This window comes from Arachis hypogaea, chromosome 14, assembly GCF_003086295.3.
Source record: "Arachis hypogaea cultivar Tifrunner chromosome 14, arahy.Tifrunner.gnm2.J5K5, whole genome shotgun sequence".
Taxonomy (NCBI): domain Eukaryota; kingdom Viridiplantae; phylum Streptophyta; class Magnoliopsida; order Fabales; family Fabaceae; genus Arachis; species Arachis hypogaea.
The window spans coordinates 66,250,657-66,258,788 of NC_092049.1; the positions used below are offsets into that span (position 1 = coordinate 66,250,657).

At 36.4% G+C, this 8,132-nt stretch overlaps 1 long non-coding RNA gene across 1 annotated transcript; it reads left to right on the forward strand.

Moving 5' to 3' along the window:
* Positions 1–214: 214 nt before the first annotated feature.
* LOC140178849 (uncharacterized) lies at positions 215–669 on the forward strand. Its single transcript, XR_011871803.1, has 2 exons — positions 215–388; positions 469–669. It is a non-coding gene; the product is annotated as an uncharacterized lncRNA (long non-coding RNA).
* The last annotated feature ends 7,463 nt before the right edge of the window (positions 670–8,132 follow it).

Below are 8,132 nucleotides of genomic sequence, written 5' to 3' on the forward strand. Positions count from 1 at the left end.
TTATACATGTTTTATTCTCATAATAAATATGTTACTAGTGTCATTTATGCTAGTAGCTCAGAAAATAATTTTTAGAGATGTTTTCACAAGTGTTCCGATACACCTAGTTTTAGTAGTTATACATCTGAGATATTTTAATATTATTTTAATCCACCTCCAAGCCAACCAATCACAACTCACCCTACACCCCCAAAACCCCCAAGTCTGGCTCATTTTCACTTTGTGGCCGAAAATAGGTAGAGAGAAAAAGAGAGAAAAGTTCTTAGTTCCAAATCTTCAAAGCTTGATTTCTGCTGAACTAAAACTCAAATCAAAATTCCAATCCGACCAAAATGATCCTCTCTTCTTTCTCTACATGATCATATGACTTCTCAAGGCTGGGATCAAGGTGAGTTGGCTGTACCATCTCTCTTTTGATTCAGTTTCAAGGAAACATGCTTAAATATGTGTTTTCTTGATATGATTTAGGAGGAAAAAGTGTTTAAGGACCACCTGAAAGTTTGATTGAATTAGGAGCAGCAAGACCAGGTAGGGTGTCACGAAATTAATCTTGATTATTTGTGTTTGAGTTGTGTGAATGTTGTATTATTTGGCTGTGCTAAAAATTGGTTGCATATATGATTGATTCTTGGTGAAAATTTGGTGAAATTTTGATGAAATTTGATGAAATTCAAGCTTTAAAGTTCATGTTCTTGGGCAGCTGGAAAAACGAAACCCTAAGCTTAAATTGAGGTTCAATTTGTGTTGAAATCATGTAGAAAAGATGGGGTTTTAGTGGCTGCTAATTTATTATGAATTATGGTAAAAATCGGTTGCTGAAAAGACTGAAAAACGGGTAAAAACGGAGAAAGAATCTGAAGAATTTATGAAGAACATGAAGAACACTTTGAGTGTGATGAAGAACAATGAAGAACAGGCCTTAGATCTTAAAAAGGGCAAGGAAGTAAAATTTTTGGTGTTTTAGGGGTTGTTTGGTAATTTCTGAAAGTTAGGGTGGTAAAAGTAGAAATATTAAAAGTTACGGGTGGTAAAAAGTGAATTTTAAAGGTTAAAAGTAAAAGGTAAGTTAATTTTCGAAAATTAATGATATAATAATAAATAATAATATTTAATTAAAAATAATATTTTAATAAAAATAATATTTTAATAAAAATAATAAAATAATGCAGAAAAGGCAGTTTTCTGTATAAGCTTTAGAAAGACAACTTTAAGTGCAGAATCTTATAATTACCTTCATAAAACACTTAGGGTGTGGTAAGAACATATTAGTGAGGCAAAGATAAAGAAAAGATAAAAAGTTGAAGAAAAGATAAAAATCGAAGAAAAAGTCTGTAAAATTTTAACAACAGAGAAACAGACAGAGACTAGTGAACGAACTAGGGCAACATAGTTAGTTCTTGATTTGCGAATAGGGTTAGGTATTATATGAAAAGTTAAACTATTTCAGTATAGACTTAATGAACCTATACTTGGGGCAGGCTAACTAATCATACCGAAATTTACATAAGCTTTAAATACATACGTTAAATAGAGAAAGCAGAATAAAGTGAGGAAACGCAGAGAAAGGAACAAACAGAGCAGAATAAAGAGACAAAGCGAAGAGAGTAATATGATAAAGAGTAGAGGACCTATTGAGAGGTCATCTGTTGCATTAAGGCAACCTCAGAGATATCTATATGTTCATCTACTGCATTGTAGCAGTCAGAAAGATAATGGTGCAACCACTGAGAAACGCTTTCCTGCGGTACAGATCCATATTTTATTTCTGTAAGGCAGAGGGGTTATTTCCTGCTACAGAAGTACCGTGACCACCTGTTCCATTTCTGTAGTGGCAGAGGGGTTATTTCCTGTATACAGAAGGTGTGTCGGCATACAACCCTGCAGTATTTGATTCCGATTAGCAGATAGATATTAGAATACAGTAAAGTAGTAAACAGTAGTTAAAATAGATAGGGAAAACAGAAAACAGAACACAAACAGAACAGTGCAAGAAAATAAAGCATAGACATAGCACTCAAGCAAACAAACATAAAGAAATTGATCAAACACAAGTAGGAATGCAATAGAGAATAATGCACAGACAAGAATGATGCATGTCTAGTCCTAGTGCAGGTAATGAGCTCACGTGTCGGTTTACACCCTGCAGCCCGACATTACCTAGGAACTAGTCCTAGATATGGCTTATTTTCTGTAGGTGAACTTCGGCCTACAGAAATAGCACTCCCGTAAGTGAACTTCGGCTTACAGGAATAGTCTAAACACAACACAACAACTTTCTATAGGTGAACTTCGGCCTATAGAAATAACACCTCTGTAAGTGAACTTCGGCTTACAGAAATGGTTTAATCACAACAACTTTCTGTAGGTGAACTTCGGCCTACAGAAATAGCACCTCTGTAAGTGAACTTCGGCTTACAGAAATAGTGCCCCTGTAAGTGAACTTCGGCTTACAGGTATCACAACTCTCTGTAGGTGAACTTCGGCCTACAGGAGCAACACCCTGAGATACACAATTGATATTCACTGCAGGTGAACTTCGGCCTACAGGAATAACAACTTACTGTAGGTGAACTTGGGCCTACAGGACCTCTAGGGCCAATGGAAAAGCAGCAGATGAATATACAACAGAACATCATGCCACAAGGCTTAACTTTTTATTCTTATACTCTTCTCCTCTATTCTTTTTGTTATATTACTCTTTTCTTATTATCATCATTCATTATCATTCTCGTTATTCATCATCACTTTCACATTCTTATACAGTACTTCTTTCTTTCTCTGTTCAATTATACTATACAAACTTTACAGCTTTTACTTTTACAACATCTCAACTCAAACCATTTCTCTTTATCAGATTACTCTTTTCTCTGTATCCCTTTATTCTACTCTGGTTACTCTGTTCTCTGTATCTCTTTACTTCTCTCTGGTTACTCTGTTCTCTGTGTTTCTCTACTCTGCTCTGATTTCTCCGTTTAACGTATGTATTTAAAGATTATGTAAATTTCGGTATGAATAGTTATCCTGTCCCAAGTATAGGTTCATTAAGTCTATACTGAAACAGTTTAACTTTTCATATTATACCTAACCCTAGTCGCAACTCAAGGACTAACTATGTTGCCCTAGTTCGTTCACTAATTTCTGTCTGTTTTTCTGTCATTAAAACTTTACAGACTTTTCTTTGGTTTTTATCTTTTCTTTAACTTTTCATCTTTCCTTTATCTTTTCCTCACTAATATGTTCTTACCACTCCCTAAGTGTTTTATGAAGGTAATTATGAGATTCTGCACTTAAAGTTGTCTTTCTAAAGCTTATACAGAAAACTGCATTTTCTGCATTATTTTATTATTTTTATTAAAATATTATTTTTAATTAAATATTATTATTTAATATTTTATTATTATTTATTATTTTATCATTAATTTTCGAAAATTAACTTACCTTTTACTTTTAACCTTTAAAATTCACTTTTTACCACCCGTAACTTTTAATATTTCTACTTTTACCACCCTAACTTTCAGAAATTTCCAAACAACCCCTAAAACACCAAAAATTTTACTTCCTTGCCCTTTTTAAGATCTAAGGCCTGTTCTTCATTGTTCTTCATCACACTCAAAGTGTTCTTCATGTTCTTCATATATTCTTCAGATTCTTTCTCTGTTTTTACCCGTTTTTCAGTCTTTTCAGCAACCGATTTTTACTATAATTCATAATAAATTAGCAGCCACTAAAACCCCATATTTTCTACATGATTTCAACACAAATTGAACCTCAATTTAAGCTTAGGGTTTCGTTTTTTCTAGCTGCCCAAGAACATGAACTTTAAAGCTTGAATTTCATCAAATTTCATCAAAATTTCACCAAAATTTCACCAAGAATCAATCATATATGCAACCAATTTTTAGCACAGCCAAATTATACAACATTCACACATCTCAAACACAAATAATCAAGATTAATTTCGTGGCACCCTACCTGGTCTTGCTGCTCCTAATTCAATCAAACTTTCAGGTGGTCCTTAAGCACTTTTTCCTCCTAAATCACATCAAGAACAACTTTAAATCCAAAAACTCTCAACTGAACAAATCTTACTCAGCATGTGTGGAAGGTATTTCTCACCTTAGAGTTGCTGGAAATTAACATTCCTTGGCCCTCAAGTCAAGTTAAGCATGATTCCTAAGAAAGAACATCAAGAAAACACATGTTTTACATGGTTTTCCTTGAAAACCGAATTGAATAGGGAGGGAGACAGCCATCTCACCTTATTTCCAGCCTTTATAAGTCACATGGTTATGTAGAGGAAGAAGAGAGGATCATTTTGGTGAAATCGGAGTTTTGATTTGAGTTTTAGTTCAGCAGAAATCAAACTTTGAAGATTAAAGGGTCATGAAAGTTTCTCTCTTTTCTCTCTTCATATTTTCGGCCAAAGGGAGTAAATGACCAGCCTTGGAGTGTCTTGGGGGTGTAAGGAGAGTTGTGATTGGTTGGCTTGAAGGTGGGTTAAAATAATATTAAAATATCTCAAGTGTATAACTACTAAAACTAGATGTATCGGAACATTTGTGAAAACATCTCTAAAAATTATTTTCTGAGCTACTAGCATAAATGACACTAGTAACATATTTATTATGAGAATAAAACATGAATAATGAGGCCTTAGCATTGCTAAAGTCATCAGAGAGTGCTGGTGCTAAGCTGCACCAGTAAACTGTGAACCCGGTTAAACCGGTTTTCTGTTTTTAACTAAAACTGACCAGGTAACCTTATAATATTATTCAAGAAGCTTCTAATACTAATATAATGATAATATCATCCTATTATCTCTCTTTTCTCATAAATCGAGTCCGGTTTGTCAAACTGAGACTATTTATGAAAAACTGAATTAAAATTCCTAACCGATACGGTTCAAAAACTAAGTTCTTCGCGACTGCATTATCGAGCTTGCCTCGGGAATGGTTCTAACTTAAAGATAACATAATGACAATGAGGAGTGAGATACTTGATGATATATCAAAGGTTTTCCCCTTACTGATTTTCCGGAGAAATTCGTACTTTCAGAAAAGATCTCGCGTACTCGAAAATCGGGGTTGTTACATTCTACCCTCCTAACAGAAAATTTTGCCCTCAAAATTTCAGTTACCTGAAAATAAATGCGGGTAATCGGCTTTCATCTTATCTTCCAGTTCCCAAGTGTGATTTTCTTCTCCTCTTTGTCCCTAAGCTACTTTGACTAAGCGAACAGTTTTGCCTCTTAGCTGCTTATCACCACTTTCTACGATCTGAACTGGTGATGCTTGATATGTCAAATCGTTTCGTAACTGTACTGTCTCTGGTTGTAAAATGTGACTCTCGTCGGGAATATATTTCTTAAGTTGCGAGACATGAAAAACATCATGAAGGTTTGACAAATATGGAGGAAGGGCTACTTGATAAGCTACTAGTCCGACTCTTTTAAGTATTTGGAAAGGTCCTATGTATCGGGGGTTAAGCTTTTTAGTCTTAAGAGCTCTACCTATTCCAGTAGTCGGGGTTACTTTAAGAAAGACATGGTCTCCCTCACTAAACTCTAAGGGTCTACGTCTATTATTGGCATAGCTCTTTTGACGGCTCTGTGCTGTCTGGATCTTCTGGCGAATCTCTTTTATCTTCTCAGTAGTTTTTTGCACTAAGTCTGGACCTAAGACACTGGCTTCTTCGTCATCATTCCAACACAATGGTGTCTGACATCTTCTTTCATAGAGAGCTTCATAAGGTGCCATCCCGATACTTTGTTGGTAACTGTTGTTGTAGACAAACTAGACCAATGGCAAATATCTATCCCAATTGCCTTGGTTATCCATCACACAAGATCTTAGCATGTCTTCCAATGTCTGGATTGTCTGCTCTGATTGTCTGTCTGTCTGAGGATGGTAAGCTGTGCTCATATGCAATTCTGTTCCCATTGCACTACTGCTTCAATTTTTGAAGGATCCACTGCAATTCCTCCCTGTGATATAATATGTCCCAAAAATGCCACCTTCTCTGTCCAAAACTCGCACTTTGATAATTTAGCATATAACTTCCGAGTCCTTAGTATCTGCAATACAGTCCTTAGATGCTCTTCATGCTCTCTTTTTGTCTTCGAATAGATGAGAATATCGTCTATGAAAACTACTATGAACTGATCAAGGTACGAACGAAAAATACGATTCATGTAATCCATGAAATTCGCAGGAGCATTAGTTAGTCCAAATGACATAACCGTATACTCATAGTGACCATATCGAGTTCTAAATGCAGTCTTCGGTATATCCGACTCTTTCACTCGAATCTGGTGATAGCCCGATCGCAAATCAATCTTTGAGAACACAGTTGCACCTTTTAACTGATCCATCAAATCATCTATCCGTGGAAGTGGATACTTGTTCTTGATAGTGACTTTATTTAACTGCCGGTAGTCTACGCAAAGTCGCATTCCACCATCCTTCTTCTTTACTAGCAATACTGGAGCTCCCCAAGGTGATGCACTGGGACGAATAAATTTCTTTCCAAGTAGCTCATCCAACTGCTTCTTCAACTCTGCAAGTTCCAATGGTGACATCCGGTACGGTGCTATGGAAATCGGTCCGGTTCCAGGTACTAGTTCAATGCTGAATTCTATTTCTCGCTGAGGAGGAAACTCAGGTATGTCATCCGGGAGAACATCAGGAAATTCCTTCACCACTCGGATTCGTTCTAAGCATAGTTCACTATCATTTGAGGTAGCCGCTAACAGAACGTACCCCTCACAATCACTCCCATCTAATGTAACTCTTACAGAATTCAGATATAAAGTATGAGACAGAAATGGTTTAATATCTAAACTATCAGACGGAATAACAGCAGTTCTTTCATAGCAATCAAGGAAAACATGATACTTAGATAACCAATCTAACCCTAGAATAACTTCTAAACCACATAGAGGCAAACAAATTAGATCATGTATAAAAGTTTGTTCCTAATAGTGAATGGTACTTGTAGGCACACTAAACTAGTCAAAGCATTTTGGGATGCAGGTGTATGGACAATCAGATCAAAGTTCAACTCAGAGAAATCTAGTCCCAACTCACGAGCAACAGTTAAAGAAATAAAGGAATACGATGCACCCGAATCATACAGTACAGTTAGAAATCGATTCTTGACATAACACTGACCTTGGATCAGGGCGTCTGACTGGATAGCATCATCAGCAGTCATGGCAAACACTCGACCTTGTTGCTAGGTTCACACTGGATTCTGAACAAACTTTCTTGGGTAGATCCTAGCTGTGTGTCTATATTCCTCACAAGTAAAATAAGCGTTCATCCCTTACAGCATCCAAATCTGACATAGCCATAGCCATGGAGATCAAAATAGCTATGAAGATAGCTGTGCCTCGCATCGATTCATCATTCAAAACCCGATTAAACTTTGCCTATTCACAGTCATTATGGTCCTATCCGCACCAAACAATCAACATTAAGGTGATCAGTCTTAATATCTCAAGTAAGGTACGAACATTCCCAAAATGAGCACTCATAGACATTCATGCCAAATGTATCTTGAAGATACCCTAACAGCATGAGACACACAAGCAGAGTATGCAATGAAGCATAGTCAGTCCACTCCCCAGGCTCTACTGGGAACGAACTGCTCTGATACCAACTTGTAACGACCCAACTCCCAATATGCCATGGTCATACAAGAAGCCAAGTGTTACCAACTTGTTCTCCCTAATTATTAACTATTACTTAATATATGAGCCTGTTCCTTGTTAGAACGTTGCCAATTTTACGGGTAACTTTTTTTTTTATTCGTTGCGGATGATCAGATAAAGTAAACAAAGCATACATTGAGGGTAACAGAAAAGCAGCATAAAGAAACATAGAGATACATTTAACAATATTCATCTTGTACACTATAACAAAACATGTAGCGTTCACAAAAGGTCAAGTCAGTTTACATCCCCGTCATCCTACGTAGCTAATATATACACGACACTCCCAGGGCCTGGCCCATACAAAAAGCCACTAAGCTGGCGCCCAGGCTAGCCTAACCACTATATAGCTCCTAGCTCTCGGGTGTACTAACACAAGTGAGAGACTATCTATCTGATAATGTTAGACTAGAGTGTCATC